The following is a 15444-nucleotide window of genomic DNA, read 5'->3' on the forward strand; positions in this document are numbered from 1 at the left end:
CCAAGTAGAGTCTTCCTATCGAATATCTAGGGTTCTTCATCAACAAAGGTTGGGCAGGTCCTACTTTGTGGGCCAAAGTCGAAAGCAAAATTGACAAGAAATTGCAAAACTGGCAGGGGAAACGCCTCCCTAAGTCGGGACGGGTCATTCTAATTCGGCATATCCTGAATGGCATCCCCCTACATATGATGTGTTTATATCAAATCCCTAAGATAACTGAGGACAAAATGAACCGTCTAAGTAGCTAGATCCTTTCTGTGGGGCGGTCCCAATCCCACCAAAGCTCTTGTGACTTGGAAAAGAGCCTCTGCGCCGATTCCTATGGGACGTTTGGGGATTAGAAGGTTGGGTACGTTGAACCGTGCAATCCATTGTGGTTGGTGGTGGAGGCTAGCCACTGAATCGTCCCCAATGACAAACTTTTTATCAAGCATAAATACCACCTCACAGGCACAGTGGGGTCCTGGCAACCACATGCTTCTTGGAAGAAAGGGTCAGCCGTATGAAAAAACCTAGCAAAGGTCTTCCGGTTTTTTAAGTAATGTACCAGCACACCCATTCATGGACACTTTCAAGAAGGGCGACTTCACCGTATAGTCTGCATACATGGCCGACCTCAAAGATGGGGCAGACTGGTTCCCACCGAAGATGCATGTTCTTCACCTGCTTGTTGCTCATGGGCAGCATCAACTCCCAGGATCGTTTACAAAAACTCGGTCACCACCTTGTGAATCGATGCCCATTGTGCTGCCACAACAAGAAAGAACCCATCCATTTTTTTGGTATTGCCGCTTCTTTCAGGAAAATTTTTGTAGGACTTGGCCTGGCATCTCGTTCACCAGTGATATCGGCTTCTGAATCATGCTGCTTGGCCCACCTATGCTGCATCATTCAAAGAAGAGGTTGATGACATAAAGGTGGTGGATCTGGGCAGCATGGTGGCATGTCTGGAAGGAAAGAAACACCCGGATATTCAAGGACAAGGTGTCAAGGCCATGTCAAGTGGCTCAAACCATCAGAAGCGACGTCCTTTACACGACCCGTCTGGCCTGACCTACAAACGGACATGAATGGGTGTGTATGCACCACGATGACCCATTGTTCACTCCTTAGGACCGGGTATCATATTTGTTTTTGCACATGTAATATGGTGGCTAATGGTTCGTAAGCCATGACCACTTCCTTCTTCCTTGTGGACCTCTCGTCCTCTGTCGACATTATCATTTTTCAATATTATTTACACTTTTTCCCTCAAAAAAATTCTGTCGACTTTTATGATTGCTTGCACCATCTCCAACTTCTTCGTATTATTATTATTATTGTTGTTGCCGTTGATGTTATCATTCTTATTATATTGTTATTATTATTTTTGGGTGGGCTAGAGAATAAGTCAATGAACCTTGGCATATTCTTTAAGAAAATCAACGGCGACAAAAACTTTGCGTGAAAAATGTATTAGAATTATTTATAGTGATTAACTATAGTATTATCTTCTCCAAATAAACGAGATTCGTCAAGAGAGATGGAATGCAACCCCCTTCCCCCGGAGGGTTGTCAGAAACACGACACTTCTCACAGCCCTGACCCTTACCTCCCACAATCTCCCCGGCGCTCCGGGGCCAGAATAGTGGAAGGTTCTTCGACCTTTGAATCATTGGCCAAAGCCTCCATGGTGATCGCATGAGGTTGGAAATCTCTCATGCCTGACAGGATGAAATGATGGCACCTTTCAAATAGACATTGTTGGCAGGATTCTTGGGAGGCAATCCTCGCAACCACATAGAGCTCCATTTTGTCTTAGTAACTCCCAGCGATGTGAAATTTTGCTTCTTCCATCAGATTTGCATCCTTCAACCATGGGCTTTTCATGATTAAGCTGAATAGCATGGAGGAGATGACTTGCATCCTCCACGGCGGGCACTAGAAGGTGACAGGCCGCACTCTTGTCACGTATCAATTGACCCCTGGCATGGGGTTGAAACTTTAGGCTTCAAATCACGTATCTGTATGTTAAATATGGATGTTAATACACTTTAATGATAATATTTAATGCGTGATAATCTCATTGTTAAAGATCAATAATGGTGATATATAAATATCATTGTTATAGGGTTTACTCTATAATGAAGATCGGGCCTATTTTAAAACTCTCTCTCTCTCTCTTTCTCTCTCTCTCTCTCAGCCTCCTCCCTATTCGGGCCCAAGTGACGCCGTCGGACACTTGGTCTCCCTCCTTGCTCGGGTGACACCATCTGACCCTCCTCCTCTCTCCTCTCTCTCTCTGATATCTGTCGGACCATCGACATCCCTCTTCCTTGCTCAGGTGACGTCGCAGGACCATTGGCCTCATCCTCCCTCCTCTCTCTTTCTAGATCTATTTTGGATCGAAGAAGCTTCCTCCCTAGTTGGGTGATGCCACCAGACCACCAGCCTTCCTCCTCCCTGCTCGAGTGATGTCGTCGGACCCTCTCTCTCTCTCTCTGCAATTTTTGTTGGACTGCAAGAAGCCTCTTCCTTGCTCAGGTGATGCCGCCAGACCACCAACTTCCCCCATCTCTCTCTCTCTCTCTCATCTCTGTTGAACTGTAGGAGGCCTCTTCTCAGCTCAGGTGACACCGTCGGACCACCAGCCTCCTTCCTCCCTGTTTGAGTGACGTCGTCGAACCCTCATCCTCCCTCCTCCATGCTCTGTGATGCAGTCAAACCAAGGATCCTCTCTCTTTGTGATCTCTCTGCTCTGGTGACTTTCTATCTTTTGTTTCTTGAATTGTGATTAATTATCATTTTCTTGCTGTGAATGAACTCTTCAAAATTGTGGGTTTTGAAATTGGCATAACATATTTTTTATCTTGATAAAAAAATTTTGTTTGAGTCACATTTGTGTTGCAAGCTATATTTAAAGTGCATCTCATATTGGAATTTGACATTTGGTAGAAATTGGGGGTTATATATAGAGTGTGTGTGTTGCAAATAGTCATTTTGGAATTAACGTTATTGATTATCATCGGTTGTAGAGTTTGGACCTTATTTTGGTTGGACAGCCTCTCTCTCTCTCTCTATCTCTATCTATATATATATATATATGTGTGTGTGTATTATTGATTTTGGACCATTGATTATTTTAACCTTATAAAAACTACCAATGTGTCGGAATCAAACACTTAAAGTGTTGACCCCTATAAATTAAGTACATAAATCACATCTATATGGTCAAAATTTAAAAATAAAATAAAATAAACTTGAAAAAACACTTATCAAACTACACTTGATTTTAGGAGCATTTTTTAGGGTTATTTTTTTTTAATTTTAGATACTAAGAATTTTATGGGCAATTTTAGAAATTTTAGAAATTTGTATTTTATTTGTAAATGCTAGTGATCAAGGATTCTCTTGTAGAATACAGTGGGGTTGTCGTATATGAATATGGATTAATTGTGGATACACATTCATGATAGATGTTCTGAACCTTATACATCTAGAATTAATCAATTCATTGAATCGTCATGTGTTCATGTTGATTCGACTGGTAGAATGTTGGGATTACAAGAATAAAAAATATATAGTTTTACCATTGATCAAACTACACTTGATTGGACATGGTTCCACTATGAAATATATTCAATTTCATATAAGTGTGGCCCAAACTCACGTAAATATAGTGCATGTACATCATGATGAGAGCGAGGATACGATAGAGGTTCATGATCGGGTCAAAGAAATATTGAATGATGTTATTATGGAGACAATATTGAATCTGGCTCTAGACAATGATGGTGAATGCAAGCCCCGTCAAGACTTGATGGGTAATGCCTGAAGCGATCTATATCCTGGTTGTACAAAGTTAACATAACTATCTTTCATTCTCAAGTTGTTATATATCAAATCAATGAACAATTAGAGTAACAAATCATTCGACATGCTGATTGATTTGTTGAAGGAGGCATTGCCCGAATGAAAAATATTGTCAAACTCTTACTATAAACCGAATAAATTTGTGAATCACACTAGCTTTGATTACGTAAAGATAGATACATATATGAATGTTTGTGTACTTTTTTGGGAGGAGCATAAGAAGAAATAAACATGCTTAAAGTGCAATTCTTTAAAATGAAAACCACACAAAGACAAATGAATGAAAGTCCTCAAAAGGTGTTACAATACTTTCTCATAAAGCCGAGGTGGAAGCACTTATTCATGACAACACAAACAATATGAAATATGAGGTGGCACAAGATTTGACGTGCAAGCGACGAGAACCTACTAATTCATTCATCAGATTCTATAGTGTGGAAAGAGTTTGACAAAAAATATACATTATTCACAACGGAACCTCTCAATGTTCGTCTCGGCTTGGCAAGCAATGGTTTCAATCTATTAAAAAATATGAGTCTGTTATACAACATGTAGCCCATAGTATTATTATCGTATAATCTATCTCTATGGATATATATGAAGTTTTTCCTACTCATTCCTGGACCAATGGCACATAAAAATGAAATAGATGTTTACATATAGCCATTAAGAGATAAAGGCATTAGCACGTATGATACGTCAACTAAAGATATATTTCAGATAAAAGTGGCAGTAATGTGGACTATCAATGATTTTTCAGCATATGCCAACTTATCAGGATGGTCCATGAATGGGAAGCTTACGTGTTCAGTTTGCAATGTTGATAGAGGGTCAAATAACTTGAAGTTTAGCAAGAAGACATGTTTTATGATACACCAGTGATTCTTACTAGAAGATCACCGATGGCATCGTCAAAAGAAGAGTTTGAAAGTAATGTGGAGCTTAGGTCACCAAAAGATTTATCTGGAAGTGAACTAGAGGTACAATTAAGTAAAATTGTTGTTGATTTCGAAAAATTATATGTTAGTGAAAAAAGAAAAGAATGTACTAACAACAAACAATATCTAAATTAGACAAAAAAAACATATTTTTTCAACTACCATATCGGTTATCGCAGAAGCTAAGACACTACTTAGATGGTAATCATCTATTGTTCATAAATGATCCAGACTCGGCTTTCTCTGCCGAAAAAAAACTATAGTATTATCTATGGTAATTATCTATAGTGAATTCCATTTGGTAACTGTTGTAAAATGTGCCATCAAGGGCTCTGCGTGGTTGGTAGGAGCTGTCAGTGCACGTCTCATTGTGGTGGGACGTTGCTGGTTCAAAAATCAGTTGTACGTTGAATAATAACTCCCAGGCTAGGACCCCCACCCCCCAGGGCAACCACCATTAATTGTGCCTTATTCCATTTTCTTCCTCCATAAGATTCATCAATAAGGTAGCAGGGTGAAAGACACGTACTACTGTTTTCTTCCATTCTCTAATGCTGTTAATAAATCATTGATTTAACTTCTAGTTTTAACAATAAATTAGAATATTTTAGGAGCTATAATTGGATAGCATCTGACCCACTCAATTTACAGGAGTCAAAATTCAGCACCTTGACAAAAGATTTCTACCAATTTTGGTGTGTTAGAAAGCTCATTTTGTTCTCTACATTTTACCTATTGTCATGAACATGAAATTAAGCTATTGAAATTTTGATGGATTCGATTATTGGTTAATTGAACTAGGCAATAAATCTCAGAGAAATAGTGAATGTTAGGTGTTATTTCAGCGTCCAAACTCACTGATGAACTAATGAAAGGATTTTCTCAATTTGAGACGACTAATTAAATTGTTTAGGACCAAATTTGCTTGATTGGGCTCAAAAGATATTGCATGTATAGTTAGTCTTCTACATTAGTTGTGATATTATTATAAGCATTTAAATCTTATTAAATTTTGTATAATTTGCTAGGCTTATGTTAAAAATGTGTAGTCTTTATTTAAATAGACAAAATAGGTCTTCATTTTTGCCACATGTGAGAATGTCTTCACATAAGATAGTATAGTATCCATCTGATATCCACTGTTAGTGGCTCAATTTATGTTCAATGACTAGACCTAATTTGGTGCTTCACATTGTAGGGCCAAAGTCTATTCAAGGGGACCCTGCAACATTTCATTAGCAGGTTTTAAACTGAAAGCTTTTAGTGATGAGATTCCCATTTTTTGGTAAATGAAGACACCTAAAAATGTATTGTAAAGGTAGTTCAAGTAATTCACACAAATAGTGAAACTCAAAGGTCATTCTGTTTGGCCACAAGTTGCCAAAACTCATACCACATCTAAGAGTTTGTCATCTCTTAATCAATTAGAGAGAGAAAGTAGTAACTGGGGCTGCTAAACTTGAACATGAATGAGTGGCTAGGGTTAGTGTGAAGTTGGTGTTTGTCTAATGTGCCTATAATTGTGTGGTTGGTATAGAACAAGGTGTATGTACAGAACTGTTTCTTAAGAAATTTTGTGTGCCAATTTTCTTTTATTCTTTCTCTTCTTCTTAAGTATCTTACTGTACATGCTATTTGACTCCTAGAGAAGTTAGTTTCTTTCATTCTTCTCTTCTTTTTAATATCATACTGTACTTGGATTTTTTTCACTACTTCCGAAGTTGGCTTCTTTCATTCTTTTCTTTTTCTTAAATCTTAATTATTGTATTTGGAATTTCACATGAGAAAATTTGAATGGATATTATGAGAAAATTTGATTCTAAGGAGCATCCACATGATGTGACTGTTTTGAATGCCACATAGACATGGACATAGATGTTCGATATGGATATACCAGGGCAATTTTTTTAAAAACAAAGACACGAGGAAACACATTTCTATCATTTAAGCGATAAAAAATAATGATTTTGATATTTTAATATTTGAAAATGCATTTTTATTAAAATATTTCTTAAAAGTCCTAAGCAGATGAAACTCATTTCTTATGATGCATAGGATTGGATATGGGAAAAGACTCACCCAAGTTCAACCAATCGGATACTTATCCAGATCCAACAGATATGGTACGAAAACCATGGGTTTTGAAAATTTTTTACTAGGTTGAAGACTTGCCGAAACTTGGATCCTGCCGGATCCAAAGCAATTAGGTGAATGGACCAATGAGGCTAGCCATGGTCCATATCTTATCTGGTTGGAATCAAATCCATCAACAGCATTAGATTGGTTGATCTGAATGCATGAAATGGGTGCTTTTGCTCATTAATTAGTCCCTGATTTGTTTTTCCTAAAAAGACAGAACAAGGTAAGATAGGGTTCATTTTTTATTAGGTTAAACTTTGGTGATGATCTTGGGCCTCAGCATCTAAAGATAATGTGTGCTTGATCTTGAAGAATAGAATCATTTCCTAACTTAATGACATTAAATGGGTTAAGGCCTGTCAACGTTGGGCATGAGACGATTCCAAACCAGATTGGATCCTGACCGGGTTCAGTAGGTTTGACTAGCTATTCGGGTCGTACCCACAGGAACCGAGTAGTATATGGACTCAGGTATAGTTTATGAAATTAATTCCTACTTAAGATCTGATTAACATCTCCATTTTTCAATCTAAAAGGAATAAAAAAAAATTAATCTTTTGTGACATCCAGTTCATGTTATCCATATCCAGACCCAGTCAGCACTTATGCTAGGTGCACTAGGAACCAGATCCAGACCTGGTACAAGCACTTTAGAGTTGGATCCATGTCTGGACCCACGCAGGTCCGTGCCCTTGACAGCCGTAAGGTGAGTACACTAGAGCATTGATTATTTGTTGGTCATTGGTTTCTTGCATAATGATGAACATTAAAAAAAAAAAAAATTATTCTGCCGTTTATTTCTCGTGAGATTTTATAACTTTCGTTTTCTCAAATTTTATTGAGAAAAAATCTTGGCAAAATGAAATACCAAACATGTAAGAAAAATAAAAAATATGTGAAAAGATAAAACAAATGCATGTTTTCTCGTAATTTCCTGATAAAATATCACAATATTTTAATAACACGATGTTTTTCAAGAATATTGCCAGCTTATGTCAGAGATTACTGCCCAATTTTAGGGATTGATTACGACTCAAGAGGTTAGTTTATCAATGCATTGGGGACCCTTTACACCCAGAAATAGAGGGTAGGTGGAGCTGACCCAACCAGTTGGACCCAAGGTGCATCCCAACCCAATATGAATCTATACCACATCGGGTCCATAAAATTCACATATTAAGGACCCCAGAGGGATGAGTACCAGGCTCAATCAGAAGAAGACAATTCATAATCAATCCCCCCCCCCCCCCCCCAAACTATTTTGATTGGTGGACCAAAACCCAAAGTGGACTTGGATCCAGGTTTTAACGAACTGGACTAGAATAGACTTAATTGGATCAATAGGGTTTTTGTTGGACTCTGGCTTTGAACCAGTTCTGGATCCAGAGACCGTGCCCTAGGACCACACACACACACACACACACACAAGATCACCTTTCAATTAAGCAAGTGCCACATGTCTCCTTCACAGGCTTTCTCGGCAAGAGAAAAAATCACAATATTTCAAAAAAATGGTTTTTTTAATATTAGTATCAAATGTTTTTTTTAATATAAAATACAAAAAAATAAAATTTCAAAATATATAGAGTGATAACAGGTTATTTTCTGAACGCATTGCAATTTTTTTGGGATTTTCATGGCCTATGAATATTGAAATAATATCACAAAATTTAGAATATCTCGCTTTTATTCTTTTTTGAGAAAAAGGAATCAATATGTTAACCAAAACATATAAGGGGAGAAAATATCTCACAGATATTTGTTACATAGCTTTAAACGTGGCAGCACCCCATTGTGCCTTGATTTTAGAATACGTCAAGGTATTCACACAATTATTTTCCTCAGGAGACTAGTTAAAATCCTCATAGAAAAGCCTAGAATAAGTTTCAGGTCTCCAAAGTCGCTTAAGAATGGGTTTCTGAAAGTTCCCAAACGGGATTTTATACAATCCTGGACTCCCAATTTTGATATAACGTGTACTTTTGGTACTACCAAAATCCTGCAGATTCAGTTGCTCAGACTTCAAATTTCAGGAAATACAAGGAATGTGGGGAAATCTAGATATCAAGTGGCATGTGAGTCTAGCTTGACTTTTAGCTTCATCAAACTGTAGAAAGCATATCAAGGCTGCGCATTGAATTAGGGCAACAGGCGGGTCAGACAGATTCCATACGGCTCAGATATGGATCTGACATCTGGTAGGCTTTAAAATTTGTCTTATCTAGACCCAGACCCTATCTGGTCGAAATCAAGGTCTGTTTCTGAATCTGGATCCTTCTTCACACTGACCAGTTCGAGCCTCTCTCTCTCTCTCTCCGCGTCTCCAAACAGCTTTTGCAAGAAAAAGTTGTCTTATATGGATTTGTCTTCCCCAGGTCTGGCCTGAAATTGATTATATCCAAGTAAATCCCATCTGGATCTGGGTCTGGATCCAACTCAAAGAATCCGAAATATGGCAAGCAAAATGGAAATGGTTTCTGTCGGTATGCGTTATATAACAATTTCAACGATTATCACATACACATTGATACAGACAGATTCGGATATGGGTGTGGCAGATCTCAATCCATATGAGAAGATGAGTTAGGGATGTCAAAGTATCGGGTATGTAATTGGTTCTGGATTCGGTATTACCTTTTCCCAACTAACTCCACACCTGACTGCGGATCCAATTAGGTTGGATTGAGTAATGCCTTACCCGAACTCAGTCTAAACCCATTTAAATCCCTAGATCAGAGCATACTAAATATAAAAAGTAAAAAAATAAGGGCATGACCATTGGGCTCAAATATGGTTCTTTTAAGGTAAGGTCCATAACAATGCCAATGTTGTCAGTATAGGTATCATCCCTGAATCGTTGGACCACCGATTCAGCTGTATCAGCCGATGATGCTAGGCTCAATCGTTCTGTATTTAGCCTAAAAATTATAAAAAATTATTAAGTGTCAAAACACGTGTTAAAACTATTAAAATTATTATTAAAATTTTATTTTTGGTATTTTTTATTTTTATGAAAAAATAGCCTTATTCAGTTAATGATGAGTATCGGCCGATACACACCGATAACATTGGTCCAGACCCAGACACTATCCAACCACACATAAAGTTCTAACCAGGATCTGACCAGGACCCATATGACCCATATAAAGCCTAAAAAGGGGATGATTTCACTATGTTGAGATCTGACTCACTGGGCCAACACATGATGATGATGATAATGATGTTGATGATGATAGCACATGACAGTATGGCAAAGTGGTCACATGACTTTGTTTTCATCTACTAAGTCTAGTTTTCATAAGCATCCTATCCTTTCAAAAACAATAAAGCCAAAATGTTAGCTGAGGGAAATGTTAAAAATAAATGTTAAAATTGGTTCACTACGGGCACGTTTGCATTCTGATTTACTTTCTCATCTGAATGAGAAAGTGAATTTGATTTGTATAAGCAGACAAACATAAAAAAGTTAAGCTGTGATAAAGTGAATCTCATTTGCCTTTGAAAACGAGAGTTACTTTCTAATTTGCTTGAGATTCAAAATCACATAGTAGCTCATGCGATTCTGAATCTCAAGCAAATTAGAAAGTGATTTTGAATCATGTTTTGTGAAAAGAGCAGCTTAACCTACCCTACGCGAATCGTGTTTTCAAAAGAACATTAAGGCCATGTTTGGAATCTAGGCGTCAGAGTGGGAAGTGTGGTTAGTCCAACTTTGTGAAAAATGGATTTCAGAAAAGAGATTTCAAGCCTAGAGGCACGTTCTTAAGATCACTATCTTTAGAACTTCAATCACCCCACTCCGGAAATTCCGAAAATGCGAAAAATGATTTTGTTACGACTGAGTTTTCAGGATACAATTAGGCTTGAACCACAAGAGAATCACTGCTTCGCAATGACCTGTCTCACACATAAACTCTGCAAGCCAAAGCGAGAAGAAAGAAAGGAGAAAACTGGAGAGTCAGAAATTCTAATGTTTTCAAAAGACAAAAATAGAAAATATTTATAAACTTTTAAAGAAGACAAAACGTTTTATGATAAATGAGATTAATGATCATAAATGCGACAGTTTGAAAATAGAATGAAAAGGTACCTGAATGGTCACCCATCTTTGACCGTCAATCAAAGGCCTTCAAAACCGTCCAACAGTCACAAAGCACCTTAAACTCAATATAAATGCTATTAAAACCTTTCAAACGGCCAGATATCTCAAAACCAAAAAATCAAAACGAACATTTGCACCTCTTATGCACCTCGCACCGCTGCGAGCGACCTGTATTTAAACCGCACTTTTGGTAGAAAAAAATCACCATTGCCATGCAGTTGTAGAAAATGATGAAACTGCAGAGATTTGACACCTCAAACTGCAGAGATTTGACACCTCCAGATCCACATTTCACTTCCCACCTACATGTAGTTGCAAATGCTACACTAATTCCCACACCCGCGACCTTCCCAAGGATCTTCCAGTTATAATTTCAATCTTTCAGCTAAATTCCAAACAGTTGCACAAGTGAAAGTGGTAAATCCTTGGCTGAATTGTTCTACTTGTCTCAAACGACCATGTGGATTTGCTAAAACACAAATTTTGGGGATTTGGTAACTGCATCCTTAGCTACCACCAACTGAAAGATTCCAAACAAGGCATTGAATGGATTCAAATCATTTTTTTTAATCGGTTCATTTCAAATATTGAATTTTTAATTGATTCTACTTTTTTTACAAATATATTTTAAAAGATCTAAGCGAATAAATTAAGGGTAGAATCGGGCAGATTTGGCTGATACAACAAAAAAATCGGCTGATTTTGAAAAGGGCCAAATTTCAGCCTTGCATCGTTTCAAGTTTTGACAACATTCATGGTGAGTGTAATGTTCCAAAGTGACTATATAACATTTTTTTTTAAAGGCAAAATGCCAGTTATACAACGATACCATTGAGATTTGAACTTACAACGTCTCTCAACACAAGGAGACGTGCAATAGCTGCTCGCTCCTACCAGACAAGTAAACATTTGGTGATAACCATGTGATTAAGTTTAGTTTGGAGTAAACATCATTTAAGGAAATACAAATACCAAAATTTGAGTAAATATACCAACAATGGTTTAGTTAGGCTGTAAAAGGGGTCGGATCACCAGCAGAAAAGAGTGGACATGGACCTACTTGGTGGGCCCAATCTTATCAGATTCGTTTGGACAGGATAAAAAGTCCAGCCCAGACCTAAATCCCGTTTTGGGTCTGTCTGACCCATTTTCAGACCCAACAAAACCCCAACTCAAAACTCATTATTTTGGGATCTTTTGGCAAATCTTTAAAAACTTGTCTGTATAACTCTTTCTTGAGAGAATGTGGCTTCCAATGATCTTACTGTAGAATTAAACTGCAAAGGCCAGCTAGCACAGTGGACAACAAGCTTACATGCTGTAACGTTCAGGCAAACCAGGTCTCTACTGATATACAACATGAATAAAATAAATTTTCTGAAAAAAGTAAGACACGAAGGCATAGATTTTTTTTGGATAATCCAAGAGAAAAAAAAAACCATCACCGATGGCACATTGGCTGGCCTCCAGTTGGTAAAACCCTTGAGGTCCCCTCTTCCCACTCGAGTTTACACCCAGCTTTAACCCTGCGGCAAGAGACGCCACCAGTGGGTTTCAAACTTGTGACTTCCTGACTTGCAGACATTCACGGCCCCCGACTATTTGAGTGGCCCTTGTAGATAGCACCTAGATTTTTTCTTATTTGATACTGTAATATGTAATATACTAATTGTTAAAAATATTATTAAAATATTAAAGTAGTGCAAGATGTTTTGCATGGTGTATCCACATGTCATGTGTGTCACACATAATCACAAGTAGGGCTGGTGAATGAGCAGAGCTTGGGTTGTCGCGCTTGGCTTATCAAAGGTACACCCAACGACCGCCACTAAAAGTCAATTTTTTATAACATGTATAGGCCGCTAATCACGTGTTAGATGAGCGGTGCACACACATTTGATGCACTTATATTGTTCTGCTGTAGGTAGCTTAAACCATTTTTTAATAAATCAGTGGTGTAATCATATTGAATGAAATAATTGCTGCACTCTAGGTGTGCTTGTTCTCTTCAAGAAAAAAGAAATAGTTGATCCAAATGCATGCAGAGATAAGTTAGAGTTATTGATACGATTTAAACAGCACTCCTTGCAGATTAACTAAACTAAATTCCTGAGATTATACAAAAAACAAAGCTCTAGCATGACATTTTTATGTGTCAGGTGCTGTCAAGACATGGATTTATCATGGTCTTATCATGGTCGGTTCCCTTCCAAACATTCTTTGAATTAATAATTTAGATATTATGAATAATTTAAAGAAGAAAAGAGTGAGAATGGTTTAAATTGCACTGAAATATAATCATGAAGAGCAGGCACCTCACATCAAAATTATTGAATTGAAAACATGACTTGCACTAAATGGATATCTTACGCTAAACATCTTTAACACACAGATATGGTCACTAGAATATGAGAACTATATAAAGAGAATTACCGTGTGAAGTTGGCAATTTCAACACCTTTTTTTGCAAATTCAATCATGTAGATGTGTTCATCATGGTGAATTTGCTAGGAATCAACGGTTAGATAGTGCATTTTTGGTGGATTAGATATTTATGAAGATTATGAGCCATTGATTTTAAAGCCTTAAAAAATATTTTTTACATCACTATAGGATGATTCAAGAGCTGTTTCTTATAAAACTAAGCATGTAGATAGCATCCATATGTTCAGATTTAAGAGAAAAGAATATATAATATATGAAACGCTCAGTTCACAAAATAGTTCGATTATATTCTCTCTCTCTCTCTCAATATATATATATATATATATATATATATATATATATATATATATATATATATATATATATATATATATATATATGGGCGTGCGCGCGCAACTCAAAAGATCACATTTTTACATCAAAAGCATGATTGAGTAGATACAACTTGCACCTATGATTTACCTATGATTTCTAAAACATTAGTTCCTTACCTTTATTAGTAGCAAATATAAATATGGTCCTTCCTAACACCGTATAGTGTGCATGAATTAGTCCTATCTAACATTTTATAGTGTGGTTCAGGTATTGATATTTTAATTTCCAAAAATTTTGCAGGTTTCAGTTTGAGCTGAACGTGCAAAACAGCTTATTGTCGTTTGTTTGCTAGAAGTATGTTTTGAATTAAACTATTTCAATGAAAAACCTGTATTTTTATTGTAAAATTTGTACATAATGTGAACGGACAATTTTTAGAATCCCTAATCTAATACATGGGTTTAGAGATCACATATGTAGGGCATAATGATGACAACTAAAACTGTCTATTTTTATTATGATGAAGTAAAACCCCAGCCTCTTCTGAGGTAAAACTCCAAGTTGAGGACATGACCACCCAGCCTTGAGATTTGATCCGTGGGATAAAGCCACATCAGCCCCTATGCATCCGTGGGATTTGATCCTGCTTCTTCAGCTCGACATAGGACCTCTTTGACCACATGGGTTTGGAAAACGAACCAAGCCAGCTAATGAAAGTTCATCATGAGCTCGTTCATGACAGGTTTGTATAGTTGTCGAGCCAAGCCACGAGAAGCTCATTTCTCTTAAACTAGTCAAGCCTGAACATAGGGTGTTCGGCTCGGCTTGGCTCAGGAGACATTGCATAGATAAAATTATATATTTTATGTATAATATATATTTTATGTGTAATATATAAAAATGCATAAATAGGTAAAAATAGAAGGGTGAATGAAAAAATAAACATAAAACATGAAATGTAATATATAAATTTTTTTATATATTTTAACAGTAATATAATATATATATTCTAATATAATATATATATTCTATGTATAAATAACATAAAATGTTTTTACGTGCGCGCATGCATGCAGTAATTTATGACTTCTGGACAAGGGGCATCCGTGCTCATGTTTGGACAAGTTATTAAATTTTGAGACAATACATTAGGCAGTAAATTTCTCTCTTTAAAAAAACAAAAATTAAAAGAGATAAATATTAGGCTGCAAAAACTATGTAAAAGTCTCTCATCTTTAGCAGCTAAAAAGTGCATAAAGCCGTACAAGAAATTGGATGGAGAGTGAGAAGGCAGAGACAAAACTGGCTTCCAGGAGGCTCGCCAGGAAAGAACAAAAAAAAATTGATGACAAGAAAACAAAAGAGCAAAACTAAAAACAAAGTCTGCAATAGCATGTCGGCTACCGTGAGCTAAGTCGGTCAGCAGGTACCATTTGTTTGTCTTAAAAATTACCAAACAAGGAATTTGGAAAATATTCGAGATTTACATCACAATGAAGAGAACATTCCATAGTATTGTCTAGAAAAACTGTTAAGGCAACCAGAAAAGAATTGTGTAGAGTAACTGGTAAGGCAACCAGAAATTAGAATACAAAAACAAACAGTAGAATATGAGAAATAAACAAATTATGTTAAGATTATTCCAACAATAGT

This window comes from Nuphar pumila, chromosome 9 (genome assembly GCF_984573655.1).
Source record: "Nuphar pumila chromosome 9, dmNupPumi1.hap1.1, whole genome shotgun sequence".
Classification (NCBI taxonomy): domain Eukaryota; kingdom Viridiplantae; phylum Streptophyta; class Magnoliopsida; order Nymphaeales; family Nymphaeaceae; genus Nuphar; species Nuphar pumila.